At 41.0% G+C, this 12754-nt stretch overlaps 1 non-coding gene across 1 annotated transcript; it reads right to left on the bottom strand.

Moving 5' to 3' along the window:
• Positions 1–5893: 5893 nt before the first annotated feature.
• Positions 5894–6083, bottom strand: LOC111629639. Its single transcript, XR_002757380.1, has one exon. It is a non-coding gene; the product is annotated as a U2 spliceosomal RNA (small nuclear RNA).
• Between the last annotated feature and the right edge of the window lie 6671 nt (positions 6084–12754).

Below are 12754 nucleotides of genomic sequence, written 5' to 3'. Positions count from 1 at the left end.
TTTACCTTTTGCAAAATGTATGTAATTTTAGATTGCTTGCTTCTAGTTAAAAGGTCTTTATAAATTTCCTTATATGGTGCTAAGCACTTATGAAGAATAAAGCAAGTATGGAATAAGGGAAAAACATTCGGCAACATAGAAGCAGAAGCGTTGCAATCTGGCAATATTGAAACAATTTTTGTGAAGGACCATGAGTATGGAGACGAGAAAAGAAAATTTACACACTGAAGTACTAATAGTTTACGAAAATAATAATTTTCGTGAACTATTATTAGTTAAGTATGTAAAAATTTATTACATTTCCTGTTGTACGAGGGTTTCACCCAATTCTCGAACCGTGCCAGAGTGAATCCGTGCTATAAAAGTACCGTGTTATACGGGGGATGGTACCAATTTTCGAACCGTGTTAGAGCGAATCCGTGCTATAGAAGTGCCGTGTTATACGGGGGTTACCTGTATATTGGAATAAGTACCAAAGTGGATGGTTCCTGCTTCTAAGTGTGTTGATTATGTGTGATATTTGGATAGCCGTTTCAAAGCCTTTTAAGTGCCAAATATTCCAATCTCCGTTGTTAATGTTGTTTTTCATGATATTTCTGTTGATTGGCTCAAAGGGGCTGTTCCATATGTAGTTGAAGAGTGGTTTATCAAGCTCATTATTTTCTTTTGAATTTATATTGGTGGTATACATATTATAAAATTATTCTTGGAATGATTACTTTATTGATAATGGTTGTTCTTTCTGGGAGGTATAACCATTCTGCTCTCCAGTCTTGGATGGCTTCTTTGACTTTTCTTATCATTTCGTTGATGTTTCTTTCCCTAGAGTCTTTAACTATCCAGACTCCTAGCATTTTAAGGTTTTCGGTATTATTTATTTCGGTTTGTTGACAGCTTATGTTACCTATTATGTCAATAATTTTTGATTTTTCAATGTTAATGACTATACCAGTTAGCTTACTAAAGTTGTTAACTTTGTTTTTTATTTTGCTGAGGCTATATTCATTCACGACAAAGATATTGATGTCATCGGCATGTGATGTAAACTTAACTTTCTTCTTTAGGCCTGGTATGTGGATTGCTTCTATCTGTTCGTTGTTGGTGATGTTTTTTAGGAGTATATCAATGTATGTGGCAAAAAGGATCACTGAACTTGGGCATCCCTGCCTGACCTCTGCATAGCACTTGATGTCACTGGAGTAATTGTTGTTGATGTTGATTTTGGTACATGTGTTGTTATACAGTTTTTTGACAGTGATGACTTCCTGATTGTTGAGGCATAGGGTGTCAAGAAATTTCCATAACATGGTACGATTGACAGTGTCAAAGGCTTTTTTAACGTCAATCGACAGGATTGACAGCTGCTTTTTTTGATCAGTGTATATATTTTTAACGTAATTCATGAAGGTGATGTTGTCCTGGATAGAGCGACCTTTGACTCCGGCACTCTGAGTGATTGAGATGTGGTCTTTGAAGCAGCTTTCCAGCCTTTTAGAGAGAATGGTTCTATAGATTTTGTAATCAGCATTTAGCAGTGTTATCGGCCTGTAGTTGCCGACACTTCCCTCTTTACTATCAGTTTTCTTCAGTAGGATCATTTTTCCTACACAGAAAGAATGGTGAAAAGTGTCCATGTTGTATAACTTGTGGAGGATATCAATGATGGGGATGTTAAAATATTTGTATAATTCAGAACTGATGTCTTGTCCTGGTGCTTTTATGTTATGTATGGATTGGATGGCGTCTTGGATCTCTTTTTTCGTGATTTCTTTATTTATGATGTCGTCTTTCTTGTCTTTTATTTGCTTAATGTCTTTTATGTTACTGTCCCAGTACTGATTGTCATGGTTTGGTTCTTTAAACAAATTTGTATAGAATTCTTGGAAAATTTTTATCATTTCTTCATCATCGGTGATTTCTCTGGCATTGTATGCTTTTGTCTATTTGCAGGGTTGTTTTTTTCTTACTGTTTTTTCCAAAAATCATTTTGTCAGCCTCTCTTTTTATATTATATTTGTTCATCTTATGGTTGATGTAGTTTTTCTTATTTTTCCTTTCAACTTCTTTACTGATGTCTTTTTCAATCCTGTTGATTTTGTTGGTGTTTTTATTTATTATACTGTTTGTAAGTTCTCTTTGGAGTTTATTGAATCTTTGCTTCCTGATTTTGTTCCAAGTATCTGTAATGATGGTCTGGCAGATCTGTTTGGTTTTTTGCCAGTTGTCCCAGTTGATGTCCGTCTTGCAGTTTTCTAAAGTGTCGTTGATTTTATCAGTAAAGAATTTGTCTTGTAATATTTCTTTAGTAATTTTGATTTTTTTAGTATGAGCGGTACAGTTCACTATTTTTATGTTGAGTTCGATCATTTTGTGGTCTGATATTTTGTGGTTATTTGTTTTAATTTCATACGCGCTCATGTTGGAAATTTTGCAGAGATTACTTGAAATGTATATGCGGTCAAGTCTTTCTTTGACACCCCTTCCTTTCCATGTATAACCTGGGTGAAGGGGGAAGATGCTGCGATATGTATCAGTCAAGTTGAAGTCATCTATGATACTTTCGAGGGTGTCTCTGGAACTGTCAGGAAAAAGTGGACCATTTTTGTCTATGTCATGCAGAACGTTGTTAAAGTCACCCATGATAATTAGTTTTCTGTTGGTATTTAAAAAGCTTCTCATGTTGTTAAAGAACTCTTTCCTCTCTGTGACATATGGGGGGGGCATATATGTTGACTATGCATACAGGTTGTTTGCATGTCTCTGCATCAACGGTGATAATTCTTCCTTTGCTGTCAGTTTTAACGTCATTGATTTTTGTGTTTATTGATGAGTAATAGCACACCAGTGCTATTTCTGCAAGCAAAGGAGGCATAGATGTTGTAGTTTATGAATGCTTTCCTCATTTGTCTGAGTTCATCAAAATCATCAATATTGGTGTCTTGAATTGCAAGGATGTCTATGTTATTGGTTATGATGAGGTTTAAAATTTCAATCTGCTTTTGTATGCCTTTGAAACCAGTAATATTGATGGATCTAATATTAATATTGATAGTTTTGGTTTTATCCATAAATAGGGTGCTTACTTTTTATTTATTCTTTTTGACTTTTTAGGTTCTTTCAGTGTTTTTGCTTTCTTGATTATCCCATATTTCACTTTAAGCTTTTCAATTTCTTCTTGTTTTTCTTGCCCTGTCGTGTTTCTATCAAGTTCTATGGCCCTAACATAGTCCTCGTACATAATTATGGTTTTGTCTCCCTCATCATCTCAGCCTTCATCTATTTCTATAATGGTTTCTTTTATTTTCCTTTGCCTCTTTTGTATTATCTTTCTCTTTTTTATCTACTGTTCCTTGTTTTATTTCTCTCTCTTTTGTATCGTTCATTTGCTTGCTTATGGGGTCATTAGTACTATCTGCCCCCCCACCCTTGATATGTTTTTCTGTTGTATCTTGTGTATCTTCTTCTTTCTCGTTTTTATCAGATTCACTTTCTACCTCTTTCCCTTTGCTTTCAGTTTCTTTGGAATTGTTTTCTTTGAGTCTTTCTAGACTTTTTTCCCTCTTTTTTTTGCTATTTTTGTTTCGTGGCCCTTTTTCATATAGCTCTTTTAACGTGATTTTTGGACATTTTTCATTTTTACTGTGTTCTTTTTTGCAGTTGTAGCATGCAGGACAATCTCTGATTAAGTGTAGGGTACTATTACACCTGTAGCATTGTTTTAGGTTGCACTCTTTAATTTCATGGTCAAGAGCCCCCGCATCTACGACATTGCTTTTTCATGCCTTGATATAAGACCTGTATATTTCTACCCAGAATTTCAACAAAGTTGGGAATAATTTTTTTTGTCACTAAGACCACACGGTATGTTCCCGTTTTGATTTTTGTTCCCGGATGCGTATTAACTAGTATATTCACTACTTTACCGAATTTGCTAAACACACTGCATAGTATGTTACAGTCAGCTTCTTCGGGTACGCGCTTAAGACTAACATAGATTAATTCGCTTTTTAGACTTTCTATAGTACAAAGTTCCTCTCCTACCTTTATGGTGTAACCCATGACTCTCTCCTTGTCTTGTACTGTTTCCAGTCCTATTTCCACAATTCCTTTAGGGTGGAATCAAATTTGCTTAATCTTGTCCTAACTAACAATGTTCCCAATGGCACTTATAATGTCTTTCAGTTCTGGTCTTTGCATGAGGGTGATCCTCATTGAACGTATTGACGAATACTTCTTTATCCTGTCGTCTTCTTTGTCGTCTTCTTCATTAGTAGCATCCTGGGTGTTTGTTGATGTTTTATCCATTTCCAGGGCTGGAGATGGCGAACGAGACGAGGTGGCATGGCTAGCCAGCTCATCGTCAGTATCCATGGCAAGTTTCTCATGCTGTACTCTCGTAAGAGATACACAAGGGTTGCTGACAGCATTGCTTCTATATCCATCGCACATGCACTTTTAATGAAGTACTTGAGTAATCCAAAGTAGCAAGGCACACACAAGTAAAAACACTAAAAACCACGGGATGACCAGGTGGTCGCGCTGAATAGGGATGTAATCCAAGAGACTAAGGCAGAACGGCATATGACTGGCTAAGATCAATGGTAGAAGGCACAGAAGCAGTAGGGGGAGATAAGGAAAACAGCTGGGGGGAAAACCCCGAGAGTAGCCGAAGAAATGGAGAGCTGGTGTACAGGGGCAGCCTGCCACCAGGGAGAAACAAAGGCACGGGGGGACCAAAACTGGTATCCCACCCTGAGGGGAGAGAAAGGTGCTGTTAGTTCAGCGAATACACGATGTATTCTAATCGTGCAGGCCAAACCACCGACAGAAGGAGAAGGGTAATAGGAAAGAGAAGTGACACTAACAGTATTTACCAAAGTAAAGGACGCCAAAAACAAGCTGGAAAACCACACATCTGATCTTATCCAATGAGGCTGAGAAGCGATAAAAAACACTTCAAAGGTGCCGACGGGCCAAGTGTGGAGACATACAAAACACCTGTGGTGTGTCCAGGTTACATCATTCGGCAAATATTTGTTAATACACACGAAAGAACGTCAGGAAACGATAGGTGACGATGCAAAAGGCTACAGGAAATGTCAGGTATTGTATGGGTAAGGCCTGACAACGGGATAAAACTCCTGTTGCTCACCATTCATCACAGGAGGAAATTATGCCGCAATCCGTAGCCACGTTGCGTCGTGCTAATACTGATAGCATTTCGATCCTAAATATTTTTTCGCTTGCTTCATACATTGGAAATTTCTGTATTTAACGTAGAATATTTGCCGATTCGATATTAGATTATATTCGATGCAATAAGTTGGAAACAATTCGGTTTTATCCGTTATTTTAGAAAAATATCGCGCTCATTCATTATTTCAATTTAAAGAGTGAGGCTTACCTTCCCTGGGGTGCCTGTTATTTCTACGTGCAGCCCATGCATGTTGTCCACAGTTGTCACACTCTGAAAAAATTGCAAAAATTATTTTTCTTCATTCAATTCGAATCGCCGATTAGCGATTTCGACCTAAAGCACGGGAAGGTATTTCTCGCATCGTTCCTCTCCATCGTAGCGTGCCGGAAGTATGGAGATACTTCTGGCATGCTAGTAACGGTCTACAGGCAACACCTGGGAGACCGTTCACAGGCAACACCTGCGAATGGTCTCCCAGGTGTTGCCTGAAGGCGGTTTTTCGTTTTACGCATTTCCTCTTACCTTGTCTTCTGCAATTCGCCAGATTACTTTTTCCTGCTCTGCCATGCTTGGAAATTGTTTTCCTACAGCTGTGATCGCTCCTCTGGCATCTTCCGTGAAGGAAATGTACCTGTAAAAAGAAAAAACATTTTTTCGTTAAAAATTTTTTATTTTTTATTTTTATTTTCCCCCCAGAGGGGGTAGGCTATCTCAGGCGATAGTGCCAGGCCTGAGCAACCCGCGGCAGGGAGGGAGCAAGCCCCCTTTCCTGCCCAGTTCCAAAAATCAGGTTAATATCGAAGGTCTCCGATGGAAACCGTATCAGATATTAAGCTGATAAGAACAGATTTAAAAAGCCTTTATTTATATCGAAAATTAAAAATATTACAGGTAGAATATAGGCAGTGATGATATATACACATTGTGCGAGTACACAGTGATAGTTGAACGAGACATGGGCAAGAGTTAAAGCCAGGTGTACAGATATTATTACATGGGCTCAGATGCCAGCCTGTGAAGTATATACATAATTAGATAAGTGAGTGTTACATGGGTACACAGAGTACCAACTTGTAGGAATATAGAGACGCGGACATGGGCACGTTTGCCAGCTAGTAAAAGAGTTGTTACACATAATGGAGTTGAATTAACCTGAAAGTAACGCGGTTACACGGGCTCTTTAATGCCTGTTAGGTGGGGATACATGAATTGTGTTTGGACGTTGCTGCTGTTGTCTTTCTGGCTGTGGTGGTAGATGCGAATGGTCTCCCAGGTGTTGCCTGTAGATATTATTGCTCCACCGTATTGCATCACTTACCATTAGCCTCTTCATCATGGCAGCGTATCGTCTGTTGATACCTAGACGTTGGAGGGTGGCTTCATTTGATGGGTCGTACTCCCCAAGTGCATTAATAATGAATGTCCCAAAGAATATGTCATAGTCCTTCTGTCGGAGATGGTAGACGAGGTTGCGATATTTCTGCTCTTTTTCTTCTCTCGCTGCTTCGAAGGCTGGTAGTTCATTTTCGAATGGAGTCGTGACGTCCACGATGGTGGCGGATTTGGAGGCCTCGTGGAGCACGACAAGGTCCGGTCGACAGTTTTCTTCGAAGTCTGGGACGCGCTGGTTGACAAGGATTGTAGCACCCCTGGGCTGGATGGCATTGACAAGTCTATTTAGCACAGCGTTATGTCTTTGTGTGATAAACCTAAAGTTAGGCGGGCAATGACACAACACGTGCGACAGTGTCTCACGGACGAAGCCTCAGTGGCGGCAAGTTTTGATTTCATTGCCGAAACGTTTGTGGCCTCGCAGGGCAACGACACTCAGCCTGGCGCGATGTATAAAGTGCCAGTCAGAAGCGAGTGTACTGCCCATTGTTCAGGAAGTGGTTGCTTACCTTGCTTTTGGTCGTGATTATAAAGGCCTTGCCCTGGTCCAGTTTCGCCATGAGATTTTGGAGATGGTGATACTTGAGTAGACGGTCCAGCGTGTGTTGGCAGCCCTTCACCCCGGATGATGATGATGATGTTGTAGGCAATGGTGGGGGTGCCGTCTGGTCCTTCGATCCACCCGATGTCTATCCTCTTTTGTAGTCTTCTTGTTGCCATCCTGAGACGGGTCCACATCGATGTAATGTCTTTCGACAGGTTGCCGAGGTCTCCCTTATGGACCCGTTCAGGTATTGACAGATGTCGCTGATGTTGGCCTGACGTTTTATGCGAGATGTCACCACGTCATGGAGGGCACCCAATGCAACTTTGATGATGTTTTCATCTCTGGCGCTGAAAAGGTGCATGGCGTGGGACACCTGAGCGATGTCGGCTAGATGACTGGAAGGAGTGACGTTTGCGCCACCTTGCTTGTAGGATAAGAACACTATTTCAGCGCTGGCCCGCTGGGGGACGCTGAGCCATCGCTTGACATGGCGTTTAAGTGTTCTGTCAATTTTATCTAGCGTCTTCTTGGGGGGCAGTGCCCGTGGTGAGGCAGAAGGTGAGTCTTGGCATGATGAAGGTATTCAAGGCATCCACCTTCTGCCACGGCGCTAGATGGGTAGTGTCGATTATGGCTATGTCCCGGAGTACACTGTCGGTTGTGGCGGCTTTGGTATCGCATTTCGAGAATCCTGTAGGGACACCCAGGTGCTGGTAGGCATCTTCGTTACCTAGTTTTGGTAAGTATTCCTGGCAAAGAGAGAGAGTATTGTTGCCTGAGGTGTGGGACTTGCCTAACACTGAGAGAGTGCTGCATTTAACATTGTTAAATTTGATTCCGGCCCATTTAGCCCAGTCCTCGATAGAGTCCAGCTGCTTTTGTAGTCCATGGCTGCTACTAGAGCTATGTCACTAGAGCGATGTCATCAGCATAGGCAAGAGCATCTACGGTGATGTTATGGATACTATATCCTTTGTCCAGGGTCTGGAGACGGTGCAGAGCTGGTTCAACTGTTAAAATAAAAAGGAGGAGGCTGATGGGGCAGCCCTGGCAGACACCAGACAGCATTGCGACTGGTTCAGTGTACCCAGTGCAGGTACGGATCCTGGTGGTAGAGTCGATGTATAGTTGTTGGATAGTGGTGATGGCGTCGGGGAGTAGCTTGTGCCATTTTAGAGACTTCCATATTACACTGTGCGGAATGCTGCTGAAAGCATTGGCAATGTCGAGCCAAGCTATAAAGCACTCCCTGCGGGTACGTCTAGCGTCTTGGATGATTGATTTCAGCAGGAAGTTGTGCTCGACGCACCCCTGGTAGTGCAGGAAGCCTTTCTGTGCCGTAGATATTCTGTTGTTGGCCTCGCACCACTTGAGGAGTCTGTCCGCAAGACGTGCTGTATAAAGCTTCCCAAGGGTGTTAGAAAGGCATATAGGCCGCCAATTTCTTAGATTGGTGTGGTCACCCTTTTTATGGATAAGGACGGTGGTAGATTCTCGCCAGTCATGTGGTACGTGCCCTATCCGTTGGACCGTGTTGAAAACAGCAGATAAGATGGTGCTTCTGGGATCGACCCTCTGCCAGTGTAAAATAGCGGATCTTGTCTGGGCCGGGGGCAGTGTTATGGCCCTTGGGGATGCGGGCGGCTACTTCTTCTGGTGTAAACAGGGCGTTGATTGGGTCACCAGTTGTAGGTGCAGGGTCCGGTACTGCGGGAACTGGAGAGGCACAGGCGTGTGGCTGCACCTCGTTGATGTTCTTGAAGTGCCTGTGAATACTTATTGCATCTACTTGGCAGAAACGGGAGTCCCCGCCAACAATACGGTCAAACGCCCATTTTCTGTTTGTACGATATAGTCTCTGGATCGCGCTGGCTTCAAGTTGGCTTGGGGGGTTGTGGCCAAGAGCGTCGTTCCGGCCCCATCTTGGGCCCTGTATGTCACAGATATCATAGGTTAACCGTATGAACTCCTGGAGGATGTGCTCGAACATATCCTCATCAATCGCGGCATTGAAGCGTTCTGCCCAGCCGTAACCCATTGTGGTGGGCCATTGTCCGTTTCTATCGGCGCCTGTGATGTCAGTGGTGGTTGTACGGGCTGTGGGATGATGGTTGGCTCTCGTGGGCTAGGAGCATATGATGGTGTAGCCGTGGCAGCTTGGTCATCCGCTGTAGATGGTAGGCCTTCAAAAGAAATAGTCAGGGGTGGTCCTACCTGGTGGGGTTGGATCGCTTCTAGGTTGAGGTATTGCCAGGCGGGCAGAGTTGACTGGACTGTTCAGGATCACGGGGTGGAGATGGCGTCGGGTTCAATCTCTTGGAGTGCCTTCTCTTCTTCTGTGATTTCTTGGCCGGGGTTGTTGGTGGCTGCAGCTCTGCGGTGGTTGCATTCCGCGAAGTGGGGCCTGCAGTCTGGCTACAAGGTGATGGTGCAGATGTCCCACTGGAAACAGGGGTACACTGCAAAGGATGCTCGTCTTCCGGGATAGTGCGCAGTGACCTGGTGGTCCTCCTTGTGTGCAAAGTAGTTGGTCTGGTAGGCGGGGATGGTGTCGTCGATCGTCATGATGCATTGCTGCTGTCTGTGGTGGAAGACAAAGTTCGTGGCTTCCTTCGAACATAAGGTCTTCTTGGCCTTGTGGGGATGCAAATTTTCTTTCGGTCTGCCGGGAGCGGGGGGAGGCGAGAAGGCCTCAACCCTGGCACGGCAGTCTTCAGCACAAACCTGGTGAGCTTTGATGGTTTTTAATTTGTCGTGTGTGTACCTACAGGCACAACATTCGAATTGGAGAACAGTCCCATGGACGTGTTTTAAGTGCTTCACCAGTCCCGCGTGGTCCGCATAGTTGCGGGGGATCGGGAGGCATAACTCGCATTCATGTGGTGGGTAGAGTGGTACTAGTACCGTTAGCTCCGACATGGCTAGCTTAAATCAATGTGTAGTCTGAAATAGAGCAGAGAGTGAAAGGGTGAAGCGCCCCCTGGGGTGCAGTGCAGCCAACCAAGGAGGGGCGTGGTTAGAGTATAGACTAGTACAGGAGTGTGTGCCCGTACTAGGGTATAGAGGATAGGGCGCTACAAGGCTTGGTAAGCCCGTAGCGCAAGGGGATAGAAAGGTTGCCGGTCAGGCAGCGAATACAATGTGCGTTTAAACAGTGCAGGCCGCCCTTCCAGCGGAAGTAAGAAGAAGAATAGGACAGTAAAATAAGATAAGAACAACTTACCAAGGTGTCGGGGAGCAGCTGGCTCGAAATCCGGTGGTCCTGATAATGGCAAAGGAATCAGCCTATTGAAGAACAATCAAGCTGATAAGAACAGATACTAAACATTTATTAAAGTTTGGATATCACAAACCTGCTTATTTAGCGTGAGATAAACATCTATTGTTTACATTAAAAGATCCCGACAATTAATTATTTTACATAGCACTTAGCGACATCTGTTTTGTATGTTAATTTATATAGCACTTAGCGACATATTGGTTGTTAGTATAACAATAGTTCGGTACCCGACAATACATTTCTTTGTGATTGTACAAAGCACAACGCAACATATAAACTGTGGACCAATAAAACAATATATTATTGACATCCGACAAAGTTTTCGTTACCATTCGTCATTGAATAGTATTTTATTATTGTCTTGTTTCCAAATTATGTCTTTAGTCCCTTTGTATAAGTTATTAAACTCATGTGGAAGAAGTTTTTCACTGTCTATTATTATTTTTAATTTTGCTTCTTCTTTTATTTTATTTACTATAAGTGTTGCGTTCCATCTCTTTCTTTCGTAGGTTAGAACGCATCTTTGTTTCCAAAGTGTTCTCTTGACCAAACCTATTATCCAATTTAGCATATATGGATGTTGATGTCTTATTGTAAAGTTTAGATGATATTTGATGTTATCCCAGTTTATTCTTATATTCCAGATTTTATTTAACCAAGTCCATACCTGTTTTGCTATAATACATTCATAGAACAGATGTTCTATCGTTTCTTCTTGTCCACATCTCTGACAATTATCGTCGTGGCTATTAATATATATTCTTAAGTATGATTTCGTCATAACTATGTTTTGTAATATTCTGCAACTCGTTTCTCTCCACTCTGCTGGGAGTTGTTCTACATTCTGCCATATTATATTACAGTTGAGAAAACTATTTTGCATTGCTGTGCTTAAGTGTTGTTTGTGAATATTTTTGTATATGTCACAAGGGCGAGTCTTTCTATCTAAATTGCATATCTGATCATTGTTGTTTAATATTTCTGCAAAAAGTTTTCTCCATTCTTTATACTTTTTTGTATTGTCAATTAAAAATGGTTTAACTACTTGTGTTTGTGTTAATTTTCTTGTGACGGGGCCTAAGATGTATTGCAGAATGTTGCTTAGTGGATGTTCTTGTTTCTTTATTGAGTTTATCATGTTGGCTATTTGTAGAGAGGTCTCTAAGTTTTTTAATTCCCAGATCCTCCAACCACCTTCTGTTGTCTTGTTTCGCATGATTTTCCTGCTTAGGGATTCAAAAGTGTTTTGCCAGATAAATTGGTATATTCTTTTTTCAATGGCTTTGATGTCTTCGTTTGAGAGTCTAGTGATGTACATTGTGAACATAATTTTTGCTATTAATATTTTATTTGTAATTATTGTTTGTTCTGGTAGATAGAACTAGTTGGTACTCCATTCTTTAATTCCTTCTTCTATCTTATGTATCATCATTTCAAGGTTTTTTTGTCTACTATTTTTCCCATACCATACCCCAAAAATTTTTATATCTTCTACGGTTTCAATGTCCATTGTATCACAGCTAATATGGGTATTAATGTTGAATAGTTTACTTTTTTTCTCGTTTATTTTCATGCCAGTTAGTGTACTAAAGATTTTTGTGTGTCTAATTATTCTATTTAAGGATGGCTTGTCTAGTATAAAAAAGTTTACATCGTCAGCATGTGCAAAATATTTTATCGTTTTACGCATGCCTGGGATATGTATGGGCGTAATTAAATCATCATATGTGACCATTTTTAACATGACCTCGATATACAAAGTGAACAATATCAATGAGCAAGGGCATCCTTGACGGACCCCCGCTTTACAATCAATATTATTTGATTCATTATTGTCTGTTATAATTTTGGTAAAAGGTTTTTGATAAAGTACTTTAATTTTGTTTATTTCTTCCTCGTTTAGCTCAAAACAATGTAAAATTTTCCACAATACCTCTCTATTAATCGTGTCGAACGCTTTTTCAACATCTACTGAAAGCACTGCTAAAGGTATGCCACATTTTGTATAGAGGTCTTGCAAAAGGTTAACAAACATGGTATTGTTTTGAATAGACCTATCTTTGATTTCTGCACTTTGTGTTATCCCTATATAATCTCTAAAAAGTTTTTCGAGTCTTTTACATATTATATTACTATATATTTTATAATCTAGATTCAGTAATGTGATTGGCCTAAAGTTGCTAACATTTTTTCCCAAATTGTCTTTTTTGTTTATTAGGACCATTTTGCCCTGAGTGAAATTTTCCTCAGTTATGTTATTCTTAAATAAATTACAAAATAATTCTTCAAAATCATTATTAAAAAATCTATATAATTCCGCAGGGATTTTATCAATCCC

The sequence above is a fragment of the Centruroides sculpturatus genome, unplaced genomic scaffold (genome assembly GCF_000671375.1).
Source record: "Centruroides sculpturatus isolate CEXI.00-Female unplaced genomic scaffold, Cexi_2.0 scaffold609, whole genome shotgun sequence".
Taxonomy (NCBI): Eukaryota; Metazoa; Arthropoda; class Arachnida; order Scorpiones; family Buthidae; genus Centruroides; species Centruroides sculpturatus.
Note: the sequence above shows the minus strand (reverse complement) of the source record. Positions and strands in the feature narration are given on the sequence as shown.